This window comes from Cavia porcellus, unplaced genomic scaffold, assembly GCF_034190915.1.
Source record: "Cavia porcellus strain 051 isolate PalLab524CR breed Dunkin Hartley unplaced genomic scaffold, mCavPor4.1 scaffold_9, whole genome shotgun sequence".
Taxonomy (NCBI): domain Eukaryota; kingdom Metazoa; phylum Chordata; class Mammalia; order Rodentia; family Caviidae; genus Cavia; species Cavia porcellus.
In genome coordinates, this window is record NW_026947492.1 from 14103110 (window position 1) to 14116794 (window position 13685).

General features: G+C 38.4%; 1 long non-coding RNA gene across 22 annotated transcripts in view; it reads right to left on the reverse strand.

Moving 5' to 3' along the window:
• Positions 1-13685, reverse strand: part of LOC106028267 (uncharacterized) — a 259749-nt gene that overhangs the window by 74524 nt on the left and 171540 nt on the right. For all 22 annotated transcript variants that reach the window (XR_010049691.1, XR_010049688.1, XR_010049680.1 and 19 more), the window contains one exon: positions 9016-9078. This is a non-coding gene — a long non-coding RNA (uncharacterized LOC106028267). The remainder of the gene's footprint in view (positions 1-9015; positions 9079-13685) is intronic.

A 13685-nucleotide genomic window follows, 5' to 3' on the forward strand; every position in this document is an offset into this window, starting at 1 on the left:
TACTGAGAGAAAGAAAGCTTCTGTCTGGGAGAGAGAAAGAAGGGGTCCCGAGTGGGTTGCCAAAGACTGTCTTTTCCAGGGTATACTTGATTTATCTTTTGTCTTGAGGCCTGGTCCACAGTCTCCCCTAGAGTTGCAAAGATTCTGGCCTTCTACACTGGCCCTTTTAAGGGCCCATCCCTGTCTGATTGCCTATAATATTTCTATCTAACTCAGCTGACTGCAACAATACTCAGAAAAAATATCCAAAAGGCTTCAGGAAAGCAAATATGCAGCCAAATGAATTAATGTGCCTTTCTATTCATTCAATAAATATTTACTGAATGCCTAGTTTGTACCAACCATTGTACATGGCACCAATGTCTTAGAGATGCATTTCTAGGACTGGAAAAAGATGTCTCCATGTAATTTCCACTCTAGTGGGAAAGGTGGATGATACACAAGTGATTACTGAGTGTTGGCTTTATAAATGGGCAGAGAGAGAAAGAGGGCCCCCTTTCATAAAGATGTAGAGGATGATCAGAGGAGATCATGGATGAATAAGAGGATCGGGAAAGGAAAGAAGTACCTAAGGAATCTTCAACAAAATTCATCTGCCCCTTTTTATAAGGGACTTTATATAAGGACAAGTGTACTCAGAACATTAGTTACTCTTCAAACTGATGGTTCACTGTGTTGACAAATTTGGGAATAGCAAAAAGATGTCTTTTGTGCATAGCGATACTAACACATGTCAGCCAAGAAATACCAGCATTCCTGCTTGACTGAATCATTTGACAAACTAAAAGCCCTGTGCTCAGTGCAGGCCGACCTCTTTGACCTTGGTATTACCATATAAGATATTTCAATGTATTTTAACACTGAAGTCCTGAAGAGATTCTACCTGGCATTCAACAAATTGTTTTGCACTACGGATTTAAACTTAGTAATGAAGAGCAGCAGAGACAGAAGACCAGGAGCAATGGCCTAATCTAATTTTCAAAATAGAAGCAAAGGAACTTAAACACTAAATCAGACCACTAGAGAAAGGGATTCAGAAATGAGTTATGATATTGACTTGGAATAAACTCAAGCTCAACTACAATTCCTTTAAACATCAAGATGGCTAAGAGGAAAACCGAGGTGCTCCCATGTCTGGCCACACACACAACCATCTGATATGACATTAAATGGATCCCTGTTCTAGTTTTTCACTTTCCATGTCCACCCTGGTCTGCCACAGGTTCAGTCATAGACCCCAGCCTCCTCATCCATGAAACAAAACCGCTGACGTTGTGTTAGTAGGAAGGATGAGAGAAACCAAACCTCCCACATGTAAACATATATCTATATTGGTCTCTATACAACAAAGTGAGTGAAAGAAAAATAAATAAATCTTCCAATAGAATGACCCTTACCAGCACGCTTGTGCTTTCATCCAGCTTCCCAGAGCTTTCTCTCTGTCCTGGGGAGCCACCACGTAGCAGCACAGAGGCAGACAACCAAAGACTTTAAACCCAGTCACATGTAGCAGTTTTTACCAAATTACTCATTCCTCACAGCACCTTTTTCTAAATTTATGTCAATTTGGATAGTAAAGTTTCCTGGCACCTATAAGTACCCAATAAATGTTCATTTATTTTTCTCATTTCCTAATAGAAATACAAGGTAAGAAACACCTATGTTATGTCTGCTTAAACGTACTTGTAACACAAGGAGTATTAAAGAGAAGTATAAGCAGAAATATGGGAAACATACCTGAAATAGGGTACTGAGTACTGAAATGTGAGTTCTGGGCTGTGCATAATAATAAAGGAAAGAATGCTTCTGTTCCTGTGGTGGTCATTCTTCACTTCATTCTGTTGCTCTGCTGATCTTCAAATGGTTCTCTCACATGACCATTCTAATGGTCCTTGCAATGCTCCTGGATGCCTGTGCCCATCAAGAAGCCAGCAGCTGTGGGCCCCTAACCCAGCGCACTGCTGTCATACCCCAAACATCTCAGGTGAGTCCTGCCAGTGGGGAAAGTGGCTCTGCAGTCTTCTCAAAGCACATGATGCTGCCTTGATTTGAACTCACAGACCCAAGTTAGGCAGGTAAATGTCATTCTGATTCTGCTTGTTTTTCTACTATGAAATGCAAAAATTGGGAGAAAAGGAAAAGGTACACTCTACAAGATTCTTGGGAACTTTTAAAGAACTGTTCTATGTGAATGTATGTAATAGCAACTCAACAAACTGCTAACAAGCTAAACAGCAATTCATACACATATACCAACGGTCACCCAAAACCTTATAGGCATCTTCTCTAAAATTATTATTTGGCATTGGAAACAGATATAGAAATTACTTTTTTCAGTGGTTTTTCAGTCAACTGAGCCTCAGAAATATGTTCACAAACACATTACATGGGAGAGTTTCCTTACTGACATAAATAAAATAAAATATAAATACGTTACTTTTATTGTAACATAAATATGAGTTCATCCAATAAATATTTATTTGCTACACTCTGTGGATTAGGCAGTGAACAACAAAAATGCATACTTGGAAGTAAATTTTATATTCTCTTGAATCATATTTACTGATATAATTACGACATAGTTTTATAGACATACAATAAAATCTACTGTCACATTTTTCCAGAACACCTCATTGAGCTTTCATGATACTTTCATAAATCAAACTTCTTGTTCTTAATACATTCTCTTCCCAACTTTTTGTTCCAATTTCATCAAGCAAACTCAAATAAAAATGGAATCCCCTGTTCAGGTTGGTTTTTCACTTGCCAAGGAAATACTGATTTAAAAGAGTATCTAAGGTTGGATATTGTATGCATCAAACCTCAAGCAGAAAAGAGGTAGGTCAATAGTAGGGTGATGAATATCCTCAAAAAGCCATCCTTTTCATAGTTTCTATTATGGCTGTGTCTCGATGGCCCCCAAAAGTCTCATGCAGTCATAAGTGTGGCTTTTTCAGAGGTGGTTAACTCTAGAATGTGAGATTGATTCCTGGTGCAGTGGTTTGGTGATTCCAGGTGCCTAGGAGCCAGAGTACTAGGATCAAGGGTGTGAATGCTCCCCACCCTAAGGACAGGTAGCATGAATAAGATAAAAGGGGCAGAAAGACGCTGTTAAGGTTCCTTGTTGCTACCTTCTACCGCCACGAACTGTTTCTCCTCTGCAATGCCTGTCTGCCATGCCACCTTGCCTTGGAGCCAGCTGATCATGGACTGAAACCTCCACAAACTGTGAGCTAAATAAATCTTTCCTTCCTTAACTTTGAGTGTTGAGCATTTTTTCTCGAAACAAGAAAAGTAATTAAGACAGTTTCCAAGAAAAGTAATGTTTGCAGGGATCTTTAAGAAATGAATGTATAATAAGACCGGCCAAGTGAGTGACTAGTAAGATAACTGATGTTTTCATGCATATACTCTTTATGTTAGCATTCTCTTTTTCATTAATTCAGCAAATATTTACTAGTACTTATTACATGATCATAAATGAAGCAAGCTATTATAAATAAACTAAGAAAAAATATCCTTAGCTAAACTCTGAAATATATATTATTAGGATAACATTTTAAAACTAAAACATTGTCTTTTATTTTAAATAAAATTATCACTTGTAAAGTGAAATACCAGGAATCCAATCCCAATTATTATCACTGTTTTTGTCCAGAAGAGATAGGATAATAGGGTACTTGTCTAAACTATGTTGATGATTATGAAGAATATGAAATAGTAGCTTAATAACTCGGCAAATAGACAAAGCCATGAGAAAATTCAAAGATGTGAGTGGAAGAATAAGCATGGCCTTGAGTTCAGCCCCTGCTACAGGATCCTGAGTTCCGTGTGACTCCTATCTCTACTAATGGCTGTTTATGAAGGTTTTCCAAATCCCAGGTATATGATGAGATTTATGTATGATGTTCTCATTTAATTCCCATGACACCACAATAAGGCAGGTTATCTTTCCCTTTTTTCATCCACTTTCTAAAAGAGGATAGGAGCCAAAGAGAGACATATTTAAGATTACACAGTTGGAAAATATAAAGCCAGTATCCACGCCAGGATCAACAGACTATCTGACTTCAAAGCTTGCCCCAGGTTGCTAACCCCTGGTCAAGTTCAATCTAAAATTCAAGATGGGAAATATAGTTAAAAGAAAACAAAAGGTGTTTCAGAGTACTTTCTTCATTTGCAAGAGCAATCTTATTTTTGTTGGATCTTAGATTCTTGTAACAATTTCATGAAAGCTGTAGAGTATAAATTCTCTTCCTAAAGAAAGGTAGATATGAGTTCACAATTTTGTGAATGTGTGAACTTCTGGGGAATTTCCAAACTCTTCAAAAGTAAGGCTAAAAATTCATGGCCGGAAAGATCTCACTAGAGGAGAACCCAGATCACAGATAGGACTTGACTGGGATTATGTGCATAAAAATGTCTCCTTGGCTAAATGAACTCAGTATGCAAATTCTCTAGTATAAGCATTTTCTTTTAACAAGCACAGAATTTACCATTAACAGGAGGAGTCATAATAGACAGAGGCCCTGCATTATAAAGATATTCACTAGGAGCGCAAATTGTAACCTGATTCTTGCAGGACCCTTGAGTAAACTGGCACTAGTGTCTGAGAGAGGAGAAAAGGATATTGCTAGAAGGATGTCAACCCTACAGTTCAGCTATGCACCTTGACCATGACCTTGAGCTCAAGGAATTAGCTCAGACAGTTCTAAACTGAGTAGCCATTTCACAGACAGCCCCCAGCCCGGCAGGTCGCTGCTCTCTAACTCTGTCATCTTGACACTGCCATCTGTAGCAACTGAGCTGAGATTTCTCCAGACCAAATTTATCACACCCAAGATTCCATCCTTACGTAAGAATCACCTGTCGCTGATGCATAAATTTCAGCACCTAGCAGAGACAAGGGTAATCAAGATTTAAAAGGAAGGGGTTTGAATAAATATCAAGCAGCTTTCCTCTCTGTGGGGTTGAGTTCTGAAAAACCTTTGTGCCCTTATATGCCTCTCAAAGGAGACTGTCATTTTTAAACTTTCCCTCTGCATCACCACTGTTGGGAAAATGATGCTCTAAGAGCCACAAGCAATCTGTCTTCTTGGAGTTTCTGCTAAAGCTATGACCTCGATTTCCTCCACTTTATATCTTTCCTCACAAATTTCACCTTGCTCTCATCACCAGCTAAATTAATCATAAAGCAAAGCCTTGACTCCCATGAAGCCAGAGATTTTTCTATCCAAGCCTTGAGTTGTGTGTTGCTACATGAAAGGCCTGAGGAAAACAGCCCTTATAACTTCATATTTATTCGGCACCTTAGGTCACCTAGAAGATTCCCTTAGCCTGAGATCTTACCGTAAAGGCACAGATGTGTTGTCTCAGAACAAAGAAAATGCCATTTGCAAGTAACAGAAGGAAGCCAATTTGTTTAACGGGTGGTACATCTTGTGGGATTTATCTGGGATTTAACTGGGAAAATCATGGGAGGTGGAGAAGTTATGGGTGAGAGGCACTTCCTGAACTAAGAACAGGGCCAAGAAAATTACCTGCAGCCTACAGCTCTGTTTGGTGAGGTTTAGGAAAATTAAATTAGGATTGACAAATATCTCAGAAGTTTTGACTCGATGACCTTGGGCAAATGATTCCCTCCTCTGCGTTTCCATTTGTAAGATGCAAGAACCGAAGGAAAGCTTCTTCCTGTACCAGCAGGCCAGGATGGAAGGTAAAGAAAAGGCTTTTGAAGCCAACATAATTACTCCTCTGTCCAGGGAAATATAAACAACAATAATTCCAACAGCCTTCAGCTCTGGTTTTTGAATGAGTTCTTTGCTTCTGTCTGAGAGGTGAAGTAGTTTATCCTCAGGGGAAAGTTCAGTGTGGAATGGCAGGCCATGAACTGTTCACTTTCGTTTCATTATGTTACGTTGGACGATTATTAATACAAAGAATATTTAATGTAAGTTAAGACTTTACTAAATGTCACTGTGTGCGCAGGCCTGAAGCAGGACCCGTAGGACAGGCAAAGGCTATATGACATGTTCACATCGTTTTCAAGTAACTTAACATTTGTTTTGAACGGTTTACGTGTTCTATTTAAAAAGCCAAGCAGAGAAAGAGCCATTATATTTTACAGGAATAATTTTTTTAAAAATATTACTTCTATTAACAATAGTGACTGAGTTTGATCAAATTTGCTTGTTTTTATGTTCTTCCTGGTAGATGTGACATGTTTTGTTTATCTTTGCTAGGCATGTCTGTACAAAACAGCATTGACTTTTACAGGGCACCCATTGACTGAAATTCTGGTTGGAAATTTCTAGATAAAACACAGATTAGTCAGTCAAGAAATTTTTAAGCAAATGCATGCTAATACGTTTTGAAATTCCCCTCACTCCTGTACAATCTCTGGATGACATGAAAGCAAACTAAACCAATCTTGTTTTGGAAACTACCCTCAATCTTGGATGTGCTCACTGGGTGACAGTTTTGCATATCTGTAAAATGCCAGTGACACCTCTAGTTAATTCCAAGCAATGTCCTACTATTCTTTGGTATACTTATTATTCTTATGCCAATAGATGGTCAGTTATGCCATCTTCTCCAGACAACTTTGTTACGCTTTAAAGTTTTCTAATACAAATCAGTGATTGTACAGGTTAGCTTTGTGTTGGGACAGAATACTTAATACCTGAAACTTGAAGGGGGAGGGCTTTATTTTGACTCCTGATTTCAGCTGATTGGCTGGCTCCAAGGAGGAGGCATCATGAGAGAGGCATGGCAGAGGAAAAGTGCTCACCTCACGGCACCAGGAAAGCGGGGAAAGGGGAAGAGGCCAAGGAAGGAACAAGGAACCAGGTACAATTCCCACAGTCAGGTCTCCACAGCCTAACCAGGTACACCCAGAAATGTCACTTCTTAATCTCCTAGCATCTCTCAAGTCAATCAAGTTGACAATTAAGACTAACCATCTCACTAGTGGTGATCATTTCAAAAATATGCTTTGGGTATAAAGTAGAACTTTTCAGGAAGTAAAAATGATGAAAATCAGATCTTTTCTGTCCAAAGTATCTTCATTTTAACTTGAAAGTATTTGTTCTAAACACTCTCTATGAATATGCTTGTGTGTACTTTCAATTACATATATGTAGACCCATTAGGATGACACCAAGCATGGACGACACATTAACGGGATTCTCCAGTCACATTACATAACCTCTGAGCAGTTTCATCCCAACAGCCTAAAACACTATTTTTGAACATCAGGGGTTCAGAATTGATAATTATACTATGCAGTTCATGAAATGTCAAAGCACCTTTAGATCCAGTGCCCATGTGGGGAACACAGTGAGACTACAGCATCAGGTACTAGGGTGACCAAACTCCTTGAATTTTCCCAGGACTAAAGAGGTTCCCTAGACATAGCATTTGCTATTAGAATATCCTAGGAAAGAGGCAACAAATTGGTCGTCCTAAAGGTACTATCATTCCCATTCATCAGGATCGCCTGTTGCTGGTGCCCACCTTCGAGTACATAGCAAAGCCAGCAATAACCAGGAAGTGCTTGCTAGGTAACTGAGCAGAGCCCTCTGCCTTTCTGTAATTCAATCTCCCCAAATACAAACCTTGAAGATCTGGGACTCAGTCCTCTGTCTTCTAACAAGAGCCCGTTCACAGCTACACAGATCACTGCTGTCTCTTCTGTATCTTAATTTCACCTTGAACTTTGAGGAAATCCATGTCATCTTTCGCCCTTTAATGTGCTACCATTCCTAAAGCCCTAGCTTGCAATGCCACAAGCAGGAGTGAATGGGGTCTTTGTCTTCGTCCCACATTACTCAGGAGGAACATTGCCATTCTGTGTTTTAAAGAGTAGAATGACTGAGAAGTTATAATTATCACAGCTCTCAAAGGCAGAGAAAACACTAGTATAACTTGGGTCTACCCTACCAATTATCTCTGGAGATAACTAACTATCGCCAGGCCTTCACTGGTATAATTTTATGAAACAAATTAACTTAAATGAGCCTCAAGAAAAATGACCACATGACCACATTTTGAACCACAATAGGATAATAGGGCTTACAGAGGGCTTATTACATGCTAGGCTCTGTGCTTAGAGCTTGATTTGATTAGGTCAGTTAAAACCTGCAATATTCCAGGAAGTGGCAACTCCTGTTCCCATTGTACAGCTAAGAAAATCAAGGGTGAGAAGGGATGAGAAATTTGCCAACATCACACAAGTTGATAAGCGTTGAATTTGGATTTATACTCAAGCAACTTATCCTCTGAAAGTCACACTTTTAACCACCCACCATATTATCTATAATAAAGGCAGCTAAATCTTGTTCCTCTTCAGAGCTTCAACATCTAAGTCTGCAGCAGCTAGTCATTATAGGAGACCTAAAACTAATCGGAACATACACGCCTGTGAGAACAGCACGTGTGCCTGTCTACCTATATGGGTCAAAAGGCACAGAGTTTCTGGTCATAGGTATTGAAGGATCTGAAGAAGGAGATTTTAATCTGTTGATTAATCCAGGCATGAAACATATTGCCCTGCCAAGCCGCCGTTCTAGTCTTTCTTCAGTGCCTCTATTTTCCTTCCCGAAAAATGTAAATAGTGTTTCCTAAGTGTCTGTGAGAAATGAATGGGTAATATAATGGGAAAGCACTATGCAACCTGTAAAGCGCTTTAAAACAATTATCTCATATGTGAGGCAGTTTCTAAAATAGCAATTTCTTCAAATGCCCTTGCAAAGCAAATGAGACACAGCTGGTAGAGTGTTCTGCAAAGAGACCGAAATCCAACTTTTTAAAACGTTCAAGGGGAAAATACACACTGTAAAATTACCCCAAAGACGAATTTTACAAGAAGCATGAAAGTGTCATCAAATTTTTCCGTGGTTAATTCTATAAGAGTGCCAGCATTGCAAAGATCAAACAAGACTCTTCTTCAACAGAAACTCGGGGAACACTCTTTAATGACACTTACAAAAGGTTAGAAGTATAAATTATACTCACCTAAGGCGCAGAAGCGAGGAAGCTGAGTTTACCAGCTCTTCTCATTCTTTTCCAAAGGCAAACCTGTTGGGGAAAAAAAAATAAGGACTTACAAAATGGAAGAGAAAAATGAAAGTAAAGGAGGTGTCTATGGAATGTGTGATGCTTTGGAAGTGACTCAGCACTTGCTAAAAGGCAGTAACAATTAAATCAGTGTGTTGAAAGAATGTTAATAAAACTGAGCACTCCCTGTAATCTCAGAGCAAGGTTGCACCACTAAGAAAATGTTAAACAGCATATTTGCGGGGAAGGGGGGACATGATTGGATGGAGGTTGCGTGGGGGTGGGGGAACTCAAGGATGAATCACTGGCTCTTTCACAATGTGCCTAAAGCTAGAGGAAGTCAAGTTGGGTGTCTGCCCTTAACCCTGCTTCTCTCCCTCTCCCTGACTTTAGCTCTTCTACATTAAATTCAAAAAGACAACTGAGCTAGCCCCTCCCTGTACAAACAGAAACTGCAGAACAAGTGAAACTGCATATTCACTTGTAGAGAAATTACAAATTGTATACACTGAACAAAAAAATCCCGCGATGAAGAGGTAACAGGGACACATCTCTGAACCCATAAAAACATCAGTAGAGTCTCAGCTAGGTTATCCACAGTGCATGCTAAGAAAACCTTTTAAATTCTCTTGCAAAAAATAAAATCATAATTCCTCTTGTTAGTTAATTTCTAACCTTAGCTACTCTTTTGGCCATTAGGCTCTATGTCAAAACTATGTCAAGCTTCTCCTGTTCTAAGGAGTTCTCTAAGTCTCTGAGGACACAAATGAGATTAGTTTTCCAGTGTTGAAAAGTGGATTCTTCATATACCCACACAGTTATTTTTACACTAAACTCATAATGGAAATCCAGGCTATTCTCTTCTCCGTCCCTGAATAAGAAGTTCCCATCCCAGCCCACCCCACCCCGCCCCGGCTCTGGCATTATGGGTACCATTTTAGGTGGCCAATTCTAGACTGAGTAGAGTCTCACTTTCACATCTTGAGGAAGAAGAAGAAAAACTTGGAAGTGTTAAAAATTGAGAGATTTGTCATTTCCCTGGGAAATGCTCAAAATGTTTGTATTGACTTACTTTCTGCTCTAGAATACACTTAGGTGTAAAATAATATATTTGTAATTTGTCCTGCTAGCCAATCTGTTCTTGATTCATAAACAAAGTTGTGAGATGTTCAGCAACCGACTGCTATGAAGAATGAGTAATGATAGACTTTACATTCTCTAAAAAGCTATCAGAACCAAGCTACCACAGTTAGGTTTTCCTGTTGAAAAAATAAAGTTATTGTTCTAATTAATATTCTTTTGATCTTGGTGAAAAATATTAAATTCTCTCTCTCTCTCTCTCTCTCTCTCTCTCTCTCTCTCTCTCTCTCTCTGTATCAGTATAGGAAAAGGGAGATATACTCTGTTTTTTATCAACTACAATAATATTTTGAGTTTGAAGTGATTAGTTTCCAAAGAAACTACACTATGGTCTTCTGAAAGGGAAGAATTTTTTGCTCATGAGAAAAAAAAATGTACTTTTTCCTTTTGTCTTCAACCCTTATCAACATCCAAATCCTAACCACCTCTACATACATGTTCAGAAGCGTGAACTAAATCCCAAGGCCAATAGCAAAGTCAGCTGACTCCCGGATTCTTACCAAGCCACTACCACATATTTGAGTTGGGGTTGGATTTAGATGAGCAATTCAATAACTTAGAATAGTGAAAAGAAGACTAGGGGCTTAGGAATCAAATCTCATAGTGACCTTGGTGAGGATTTTGCTCTTTTATGGGCAGCTTAGTAGATAGGGTCAGTCTTTTAATTTACTTAACAATTTGCAGAGAGCTTTCCCATTGTAGCACTTAATCATTTCTCCCCAACTCAATTTCCTCATCCATACAATTGGGATAATACAACTTATTGTACAGGGCTATCATAAGAACTAAATAAAATGTGTATATAAGATGCTTATGTGTCAGGCACATAAAAGCTGAACGATAGTTTCTTGTCCACCTGGCCCTCATATGGTTTTGCTGCTAAGTCTGAGTTCTCAATAAAGTAATGTTGGCAGCAGAAAACTTGCCCCACTCCAAACAGCTAACTAGGAACAGTCTCCTAATGTTGACAATTTCTTTCTTTTCTTTTCTTTTTGTCTTTTTCGTTTTTATCAGTACCTGGGACCGAACTTACGACCGCACACTTGCAAGGCAGGCGCTTATGCTGCTGAGCTAAATCCCCAGCCCCCTGAGCTAAATTCCCAGTCCCTAATATTGACAGTTTTACTAGATCTCTCCTGAACAACATTGTCATCTTGTACCTATTATCGTAAATTATTGGATACTTACCATGGGACACACACTGCAATTTTACAGAGACAAATTCATTTCAGTTCCCCTAGAACGCTTTTTGCTTTAAACTAATTTGATCATCAATGTCAATCTCAAAAGGTATTTTTAAACATCTACCTTATATAATTTATTATTATAGTACACTTGCTTTTCCTCTGAAACTCGTATGTTGAAATGCTAAATCCCAAAGTAATAGCATTAGGTGATGAGGTTTTGGGGGAAATTAGATCATGAGAATGGGAACCTCATGAATGAGACTAATGCTGTTAAAAAAAAAAAGGAGGGGACCCAGAGATCTCCCATCATTCTGCTAGTAAGGACACCATGAGACGTCAACTGTGTGTCACATAGGAAATGGCCTTAACCAAACATGACCATCCTGGCACCCTGATCTTGGGCTTCCAGATTCCAAATCTTGAGAAATAAATTTCCATCATTTATTAAGCTACCAGTTTATGGCATTTTGTAATAGCAGCCCAGACTAAGACAATTATTATTGCCACATTTATATAGTCTAGTCTTAGTGAGTTGTGTATAATACATTTTGGTCAGGCAAAGCACAAGGGCATTTCCTATCCTCTAGAGAATGTTACTGTTTTTTACACCAAAGAAACAATTTAAGATTCTCTCCCTTTCTCTTATCTCTCTCTCTTCATTTAGGTTTATAAACTTATAAAAATGAAGTCAAAATTTATTTTTATACCTTTTTAAGAACTGCAGCCAATACCTATAATGTTCCAGATTGTTGTCACTGATAAGATGGTGGTGATCTACCATTTTATTAGAATACAGCAAGAGAGTGTGGAAGACAATCTCATGGAAATTATTCACATTTAACATCTAAGATGCCATACACATTCGTGCACATAAAATTGAAAAATAAAAATTTCCTAGGCAAGTACTCCTAATTATGAATACATTTGAAGTTGTTGGAGTAATGAAGAATGTCTATGCTTGATACAAAAACATTTTCCAGGAAAAGAAGAGTCCTTTGTTGAAGAGACAAGAGATCTTTCTTTTAAAACCTTAATTTATTCATTTAGAAAAACTCCTAAAATGGAGCATGCATGGCATACTTTTTGTATTATGTTTGACTTCATTTTATTTTTTGACTAAATATTTGTAGAGGCATATACTTAGGCCTTATTTTACTATGGCTAAAAATATTCCATCCCCTCTCTGTAGCCAAGTTCTCTGCTTGGACCCTAGAAATCACTTTTGCTAGCCCATCAAAATTGTTTAAAATAATTGTTTCCTAAATCACTGGTCTGTCTCTGACTACTAGAAGAGTCGTATCAGCACACAGTCATGTTTTAAGGTCTTCAAACCAAAACTAAATAGTAACAAATGACCTTGACCCTACTTCTTCTCCTATTTTCCATGCTGTTTCTTCTCATCCTTTACAGGAATCACGGAAGTTGGCTTTCTCAATGTTCCTAATTCCTCTCCTATCACTACCTCGTAAACGACGTAATCAGGTTTTAACTGTCACTATTCTACCCAGTTATGATCTTTTTCTTGCTCAGGTCACCAGTAAATTCCAGTTATGAAATTCAATGGACAATCTTTGGTCTGCTAATTGGATCTATCTATATATTTTTTCTGCCTTCTACTTTATGTGCTTCTTCCTTTTGGATTTTAGGACACTGAATCCTAATGGTTTTTATTCTAGTTTATGCTGGGGAAGAAGAGTAAGTCTGCATCCTTGTCTTTATTTAATCTATATCCCTTCATTTAATAATCTCATTCAGACTTCTAGCTTGTAATATCAACAGGTTGAGGACTCCTAAATTTCCGTGTGTAGTCTAGACACACTCAACATATTCCCACAAGTCCCACATATGCTTGATCCATAGCAACTTGACATCCACAATCAGATATATAACAGATTTCAAATTCAGCATATCCAAAATCAAAGTTTCAATATTCCCCCAAACCTGCTTTTCCTACAGTCATGTCAACCAACAGCAATTTCAAGAAGAATTTGACTTCTTTTTCTCTTGTATTCTACAACCAATGTATCATGAAATCGCATTGAATATTTTCAAAATATACTAGATAACCCTTTAACCCAAACCTAGGGCCCAAGCCACATCATGTCTTGCTTTGGGTGCTGGCATGGTCACCTAACTAGTCTCTGTTTCTGCCTATAACCTTACCATGCTTGATTTAGTCTCAGCACAATGCCCCAACAGATCCCCCTAAATACACCAGCTGTTCAACACCATGCACTGACTATTACACATACTGAAGTCAAAGAGTTTTTTCAGTGACCTCAGAGCTTTATGTGGTCTTTC